This window comes from Mandrillus leucophaeus, unplaced genomic scaffold (assembly GCF_000951045.1).
Source record: "Mandrillus leucophaeus isolate KB7577 unplaced genomic scaffold, Mleu.le_1.0 Scaffold380, whole genome shotgun sequence".
Classification (NCBI taxonomy): domain Eukaryota; kingdom Metazoa; phylum Chordata; class Mammalia; order Primates; family Cercopithecidae; genus Mandrillus; species Mandrillus leucophaeus.
In genome coordinates, this window is record NW_012104032.1 from 366,962 (window position 1) to 376,122 (window position 9,161).

Here is a 9,161-nt window from a genome sequence, read left to right on the forward strand (position 1 = left end):
CGCTAAGGCAGGCCGGGGCGCGTAAAAACTACTGCGCAGACGTGGACTGCGTCCATAGCCCCAACTACAACTCGGAAAAGTTATTGCGTCTGCGCAACGGTCCTATCAATGAGCTGGGGACGTGTACTCTTTTTGTTCTGTTTCCGCCCGTCAGATTGGTGACGCCCACAGTTGCTCTGGCAACAAGACACAGTGGGAGGAAGAGGGGAATAGGGTTTACTGCGGACGGCGTAGCTAACTGGAGGGTTCCGGCTCTCTCTGGTCCTGAGTCCTGGAAGATTTAACGGTTTGCATCTACTTTGAGGCAATGCCTGGCGTTCCTGGGGTTTGATAACAGCCTGACCCTAATTCTGTTAAGGGCGCTGTCTGCAGATGTCTGTCACAGATCATTGGAACAAATCAAGTTCATCCGCAGTGAGACCCAGCGCGGCCAATAACTGTGCAGGCCCCAGTTTAGACTTAATTACTTGGGGGAGTGAGTGGGTGTGTTGAGGGGCGGGAGGCAGGGAGGAAGCCTGACCTCTGCAGGGTTCTGAACTGGAACTCGGGATTTGGCCCTGCGGTGCCAGTATTTATTGGGCGCCTCCTTGGGGCCCGACGTTGTACTCACTTGTAGGGACTCTCACGTGAGTCAAATATATTTGCAGCCTTAAAAGAACTGGTGAAGTGAGGGATAGTGGTCGAATATCGTGCAAAAAGCATATGGCCAAGTTTAGCAGCTCTCTTTCCACAAGCTGGTATCTTGAACCTGGTGTAATATCCCAGGACGTCAGCGCCGAAAGGCCCAAAAGAGCATTCCTGGTTAAACCCTACTGTCTCCAACTCAGTTTACAGAAGAAACTGAAATAGTTTCAGGTTTTGTATTTTAACAAGTGGGATTAGTTTGAGCGTTTTAACTTTTTTTTTTTTTTTTTTCAGTCTTGCTCTGTCGCCCAGGCTGGAGTGCAGTGGTGCGATCTTGGCTCACTACTTGGCTCCGCCTCCCTAGTAGCTGGCACTACAGGCGCGCGCCACCACGCCCGGCTAATTTTTGTATTTTCAGTAGAGACGGGGTTTCACCATGTTGGCTAGGCTGGTCTCGAACTCCTGACCTTGTGACCCGCCTGCCTCGGCCTCCCAAGGTGCTGGGATTACAGGCATGAGCCACCGCACCCGGCGCGTTTTAACTTTTTTTTAAAAAAACTTAAGTTCTGGCTTTCGTGGCCCTTTTAATTTCACATCAATCCAACCTTGTAGACCTAGTTCATCTCACCTTTTAGCTGTAAGTTTTTCTATACATAACCAGGTACTTTATTTTCAGCTTCTAAATAATTTGAACTGTACGTGAGCGAAATTCCTAAAACAGCAAGTGAACAACAGCATTCCAACCTTTTCACTTTTTTTTTTTTCAGATGGGGTTTTGCTCTTGTCACCCAGACTGGAGTGCGATGAATGGCACAATCTCGGCTCACTGCAACCTCCACCTCCTGGGTTCAAGCCATTCTCCTGCCTCAGCCTCCTGAGTAGCTGGGATTACAGGCACCTGCCACCACGCCCGGCTAATTTTTGTATTTTTAGTAGAAACAGGGGTTTTGCCATGTTGGCCAGGCTGGTCTCAAACTTCTGACCTCAGGTGATCTGCCTGCTTCAGCCTCCCAAAGTGCTGGGATTACAGGAGTGAGCCAACCTGCCAGCCCCTTTTCACTTTTTATTTGCCTTTAGACTGGAAACTGTATACGCATTAACTAACAAATGTATTATCAGTGGTCAGCAAAGCCTTACTTAAGTTCTAGAAATAAGAGAAATAACCTAAGAAAGCTTTACAGTCTATTTGAAGAGATAGATTTATATTCATACCCATGGAGATTTGTGCAGCTATTTGAACATAAGTTCAGCCTAAATCTATGTTGCTGAGAAGGAAAAAAAAAAAAAAAAAAGAGTAGGTAACAAGCTGGTTCCTATTTCAATATAATATGGCAGGAAGCATAAATTTCTCTGACAAGTTGAACCTTTCTCTCTGCCTCATCAACAAGTAGGAGGGTAGCTTCCTCACGAATATTCAACTTCAAACTTTACAGGCTAGGCTGATGCTTTTTAATCATTCAGGTGTGGATTCTTCAGGGAGTTTCTGTTCCATCAGCCAGGCTCCTTCCAGCGGTTTCTCCTTTAATGTTTTGTCTGCCTTTGATCTATGTCAACTATCATCATTAAGATCTCCCCAGGAACTCTCACAGGAAAGAAGAAGAGATGAAAAACATCAAATGCACTTATCGAATGCATTTGTTTCTGAGACCTGCTAGTCACACCAATATACTACACTAGGGCTTTTCTGAACTACTTAAAACAGCAAGAAAAGGCCTATTCGGTTTATGATTCTATAATCATTGAAACATTTTTAACTGATTTTAATTTCAATAGGAAATTGCTAACACTAGTGTTGATTTCAATTAGTTTAAATCGGAATATTAATATAGTTAAAAATTCTTGTCCAGAGTAGTGGATAAGAGTGCAAGCTCTAGAATCAGACAATCCTAGGTTTGAACCTTGATTCTGCTGTTTACTAGTTGTCTCATCTGGAATAAGTTATTCAGTCTCACAGTCTCATTTTCCTTTTCTATAAAACAGAAATAATACCTGTCTCATTGAAATGATGTGAGGATTAAATGAGATAATGTTAAGCATTAAGCACTTCGCATAGTGTTTGGCAGACAGTAAATGTTCAGTAAATGTTTGCTCTTATTAACTATCATTAATCCTAGTAATTAGCCATGTCTGCTTCTCCTACTTCTCTGAATGATTAAAAGTTGGCCAAACTACAGTGCCCCCAATAATTTGGGTATGCAAAAGATAGCACTGGAGGGACTGCAACTCAAATGGCTCTTGAAGAGCAGATCTAATTTATAAGCTGAAACTGAAGTCAGAGTATACTTTAGGGGTTTCATTACTAAAATACTCAATATCATAAAACAATGGAAGAGTGGAGGAACAAGAAGGTTCCCTTAAGGGCAAAGTCCGTGATTTTACATCATTCATCTCTCTACAAAAAGAAATCACATTATTTGCCAAAAGAAACACAAATCCTCCAAAGTTTAAGTAGAAAATGACTCTTCTAAAGGAAATCTCCGCATGGAAAAGAATGTCTTTTCCAATTCCTTTCCCTTGTGTTGTCACTTTTGCCTTAAGATTCCCCCCTTTGCTTCTGTTTACTACTATTGCATATATCACCTCTACCTTTTAAACTTTGGCCCTAGCGTGACCAAAACCCCCTCTCCTTGTTGCCTAATAGAACAGATAAAACAGGTTATTATTTTCAAAAATAAAAATGTAAGGAGAATCAAGTTGCAAACAGCACAAAGTCAAATTTTTGAAGTATCGAATTTCTGATCAAGTCCTAGTAAAGCAGTAAATATCTTCAGTGAACCCATATCCCTTCATCCTTTCAGTTTCTGATGAAGTGGAACAAATTTTCAGCTCCTTTGTCTGGTTTCCCTCCCTCCTAGCTGTTTGGGAGTCTCACAAAAACCTCAGTTTTGCCCCCTTGCTGGCACCCAAAAGTGAGTCCACCATATTGTCCTTTCCAAGAACAGATCACTCACCACAACATGGGGCTAAAATCATCAGTTCCTGAGCAACACTGTGCAATGGAATTTTCTGTGATAATGTCTCTGCACTGCTCAGTATAGTAACTGCTAGACATATGTGGCTATTGAGCACTTAAACTACAGTTAGTGTTGTAACTCAAATGCAGGTTCAGTCTCTCGCTGCTTGCAGAGTCCACTTAACAAGAGTGAGATCTGGTATAAAGAAAATGATATTTTATTCCAAAGCTACCTTAGGGGAGGAAGTATAGGTTTTCTGCCTTAAGGGTGCCACTTCACTTTTGGAGCAGAAAGAGGGTGCTTTTGAAACGGGGCCTGGAATACTGGCATGAATGGCACACAGGGGAGGAAGCAAGTGGTTGAGGGGTCTGCATACTACCTTCAGTGCCTTATCTACTGGACGGTGACTGCTGGTGCCTTTTGTGGGCAGGACTTGGTTGTAAAAGTGGCCAAAACTCTCCAGGTAAGAGGAAGCTTTGTAGCAGGCATACTTTGGGTTGTAGATGGACTGTTGTCTCTCAAGGCAACCTCCCAGTGGGTGAGAGTTCCTCTCTGGAGCTCCTAAGTACATAGTTAGATGAACCTGCCCCGTAGGGAGTGTCTGGTAAAGAGGAGGTAAAAGGCTACAATTGCATTTCTAAAGAGCTAAGGAAGAAGTGAGGAGAAGGGGGAAAAGAAGAGAGATTTTTAAAAAATTCATTAAACTATCTCTTAGAAAAATGGGGATACTTGGTTACAATGTGACTAAGGAAATTTTATTTGGCTTTTATTTAAATCTAAGTAGCCACTTGTGGCTAGTGGCTGTCATTGGACAGAACAACTTATGAGCTATTCCATGCATTTCTAGGTTCAATCAATTGAACTATTGTTCATAGTTCATTTAAATGGCAGTGATACCCATTTGAAACAAAAGAATAATCTATAGCTGCCAGGCCTGAGCTATGAGTTTATCAGCCCCACCTATTTTTGGAATACTTAATGATGACTTACAGTCATAGAAAGAGGGTTTGCAACCTCCCAAGGAGTTCACCTTGCCCGCTGCCTAGACAGAGCCGGTTCATCAAGACTGGGCAATTAGAATGAAAAAAGAGTAATTCATGCAGAGCCAGCTGTGCAGGAGACTGGAATTTTATTATTACTCAAATCAGTCTCCCCAAGCGTTTTGGGATCAGAGTTTTTAAGGACAACTTGGTTGGGGGAAGCCAGTGAACCAGGAGTCCTGATGGTCAGGGATGAAATAATAAAGAGTCGAGGCTGTCTTCTTGCACTGAGTTCCTGGATGGGAGCGCCACAAGATCAGATGAGCCAGTTCATCGATCTGAATGGTACCAGCGATCCATCAAGTGCAGGGGCCGCAAAATATCTCAAGCACTGATCTTAGGAGCAGTCCAGGGAGGGTCAGAATCTTGTAGTCTCCAGCTGCATGACTCCCAAACCATAATTTCCAATCTTATGGCTAATGTTAGTCCTACAAAGGCAATCCAGTCCCCAGGCAACAAGGATGTCTGCCCTGGGAAAGGGCTGTTATCTGTCACAAACCACAAACTATAAGTTTCTCCAAAGTTAGTTCAGCCTATGCCCGGGAATGAATAAGGACAGCCTGATTAGAAGCGAGATGGAGTCGGTTAAGTTAGATCTCTTTCACTGTCTCAGTCATAATTTTGCAAAGCTGGTTTCAGATTTGTCAAATTAATTTCCATCCACACTTGTTGGAGTCTCATGCTTGCTCATGGTGTGCTTTGTCCTGATGATAAGGAGAAAAAAAATAACTTCATTTTCTCCCCAGAGGCCTGCCTAGAATAGAGTCCGAGAGTCCTCTCTTTACTCTGTGTAATTCTAGCAGATCCATCCCAATCTTGAGATATATCAGCACTGGGGATACCTTAAAAACTGTAGTAACTTTGGTTATTAAAGGCATTTTCCATCCATTCAAGTTTCCTACTTCCAAGAAACCTCTACTTTAAAGCTGATTTCACACATGAAAACAAAATACGAACACTTCTCTGCACTGCCTCCTGAGAAATGGTCTAGAGAGCTCTAATACCAGTTCATGTGCAGTTGTCCTTGCCTCAAAAAAATCTCACAACTTACAGGTTTTCAGAAAAGTGGGAGATTTTATTGTCCTGTCTAGGAGTGATACAGTATGGAATTTCCTATTTGCTACAATTTAGAATGCAGCTCCCAAAGCCTTTGACACTTAGCATATTGTTTCATAGGTAATTGTGTATGCTTCTGCCTCTTCACTAGACTTTTCTTCATTTACCCAACAAATATTGAGTGCCTACTCTGCCACACCTTGTTCTAGGTGTTGGGAGCACAGCAGATTACAAGACAGAGAGGGTCCCTCAGGAAATTTAGTCTCTAGTGGAGGGAAACTGATAATAAATGAGTAAAAACAATGCAAGATAATTTCAGATAATGTTATGTGTTATGAAGAAAATAAAAGTAGGGTAATGTGACAGAGTGATGGGGGGGCTCTCTTTAGATCCTGTGGTCAAGAAATGCCTCAGATGAGGGCAAGTTTGAGCTGAGCTCTGAATATAAAGTTATCAGCTCTGCAAAGCCAAGAACAGCCTAGGGTAGCAACAGCTAGAAAGTCTGTGTTCACCACTAGAGCAGGTTGTTTATTTCCTTTTGATAACTGCTTTTTTCTTTACTTTTTTAAGAGACAGAGTCTGACTCTCACCCAGGCTGGAGTGCAGTGGTGGGATCATAGCTCACTGTAACCTCTAATTCCTAGACTCAAGTGATCCTCCTGCCTCACCCTTCTGAGTAGCTGTTACTATTGGCATGCATTGCCATGCCCAGCTAATTTTTTTCATTTTTGTAGAGACAGAGTCTTACTATGATGCACAGGCTGGATAACTATTTTTAGTGCTCAACATAATTCTTGGCATTGAATAATAGCAACAACAAAAATAAGTAATATTCGTAGCACAAGTAAGTGTATCCACGTGTTTATTTGAATTATCTTGGTTAGTTCTCACAAGATACAAGCCAGAGGAAGAAATTAAGAGATGCTAAATAACTTGGCCAAGGATTTACAATGGATAAGTGGCAAAGCAAATACTGACCTTAACTAGGCTTCTGACTCCAGAATCTATACTTCTAACTTAACAAGTGAGTCTCATGGAACACCAGTATCTGCGGTGCTTCCTAATAATGCAGCTTTCTAGCATCAAACCAGACACCTGAATCCGAATCTCAGAGAGTAGGGACTAGAAATCTGAATTTTTTTTTTCTAAGATGGAGTGTTGCTGTGTCCCCCAGGCTGGAGTGTAATGGCATGATCTCAGCTCACTGCAACCTCCTCTTCCTGGGTTCAAGCAATTCTCCTGCCTCAGCCTCCTGAGTAGCTGGGATTCCAGGCATGTGCCACCACACCTGGCTAATTTTTGTATTCTTAGTAGAGATGGGGTTTCACCATGTTGGCAAGGCTGGTCTCGAACTCTTGACCTCGTGATCTGCCTGCCTCGGTCTCCCAAAGTGCTGGGATTACGGGCGTGAGCCACAGCACCCAGCCCAGAAATCTGAGTTTCTGATAAATCCACCAGACGATTCTTATGCATACTGAAGTTTAGAACCACTGTGCTTTGTTGAAAGGTTGAATGAAGCCAAGTTTGTTGGCTCACCCCTGTAATCCCAGCACTTTGAGAGCCCAAGGCAGAAGGATAACTTGAGCCAAGGAGTTTGAGACCAGCCTGGGCAAAACAACAAGACCGCATCTTTACAAAAACTAAAAAAAAAAAAATTAGCTGGTCACCTGTAGTCCTAGTTGCTTAGAAGGCTAAGGCAAGAGGACCCTTGAGCCCAGGAGTTCAAGGCTTCAGTGAGCCATGATCATGGCACTGCATTCCTGTTTGGGCAACAGTGAAAATCGGTCTCAAAAAAAAAAAAAAAACAACAACAACAACAAAAAAAAAAAAAAAAAAAAATCGAAAAAAAAAAAAAAAAAAAAAAAAAAAAAAGGTTGCATGAAAGAGACAAGTCCTCTGCTAGTTGTACTGCTTTGCACCGCATCTGGCAAATTTCTAAGCCCCTAAACTCTATAAATGCTGGTTCTCCTGAACGTTAAGTCTTTATAATGATCAGCTTAACACTGTGTTGCAACAAAGAAGAAATCTCAGAATCATCTGGGTCCTGCAGGAAGGCTAAAGAAAACTGCCTTGATAAACCCCTGTGCACCAGCATTCTCTCACCCATCCTCCACCACTCCCCAGCCTGGTTTGTTTGTTTGTTTGCTTGCTTGTTTGTTTGCTTTTGTTTTTGTTTTTTGAGACGCAGTTTCACTCTATCACCCAGACTGGAGTGCAGTGGCACAATCTTGGCTCACTGCAACCTCTGCCTCCTGGATTCGAGCAATTCTCCTGTCGCAACCTCCCCAGTAGCTAGGATTACAGGTGCCTGCCACCACACCCGGCTAATTTTTTGTATTTTTAGTAGAGATGGGGTTTCACCATGTTGGCCAGGCTGGTCTCGAACTCCTGACTGCAAGTGATCCACCCACCTTGGCCTCCCAAGGTGCAGGGATTACAGGCGTGAGCCACCGCGCCATACCCCTAGTCTGGTTTTAACTAAGAGGGTGATCTGAAATCTGACAGTTCCAGGGAGGTCAGGCCCTGTTTACCAGTGCGAGCAAATTCTGCAGCCAGCCTCAAGATTTAGCTCCTCTGCTGAGCAAACTGAAGTGTGCTCAGGACCTTGGGCCAAGCCAGCCTTATCTCCCTGTCCCCACACTTACATACCTAAAGCAGACCTAGGCTTATGGGTGAGTCCTTCAACTGTTATCCTCCAAACTGAGGGTGACCTGGAGTTGAGCTGTGTTTTCACTGGAAAATAGGTTGGGGTCAGATTCAACTCCAGAGCAGAGATATGCCCATTTTTGCAGATGTCATATAGGTTTAGGTTTCCAGAGAAAATACAGGATGCTTACTTATGTCCTAAATACTGCATGGCCCATACTTACTCTAAACAATTATTTGCTTTATTTAAATCTGGAATTTACATTTAACTAGGTGTCCTGTATTTTAGTTTCAAAATCTGGCATCCAGGCCCTTTGTAGGAGCATTCAACCAATGGTGTTGTCTCCACAAACATTTAAGCCCCTTATTAGAAGGAACATCAACAAGGGTCGATTTCAGGAGGACACAGTTATAATAGGAAGGCCAAAGAGTGGGTGTGAGTGCAGGAGTAGTTCTATCACTTTTTAGTTATGAGAGAACGGAGGGCTGTTGGAGCTCCTGCAGGGACTCCCCGAAATGTGTGACCAGGATTACCATCCTATTCTGAGACCCTCAGAGACATCTCTGCCGGGACACATGCCAGTAATTGAAAACATAGCAAGGGCCCCACTAGCTCAAACCAAGTTGTAGAGTTTGAGAGTCCCACCCGCCGGCCGCCCGCCCGCCGCGAGCCCCCGTCTGGAGGTCACATTCAGTCCTGCCGCGTCTCGCTGGGTCAGGCAGCAGGAAGATCAGAGCTGAGCCCAGCTGCGGGTGACACGGCTGCCCTGCTGGACCTGGGTCCTTGGATTTTGCCCGGCCCGGGGGTCTGTGGGCCCTGGCCGGCACTGCTTGCTGAGCG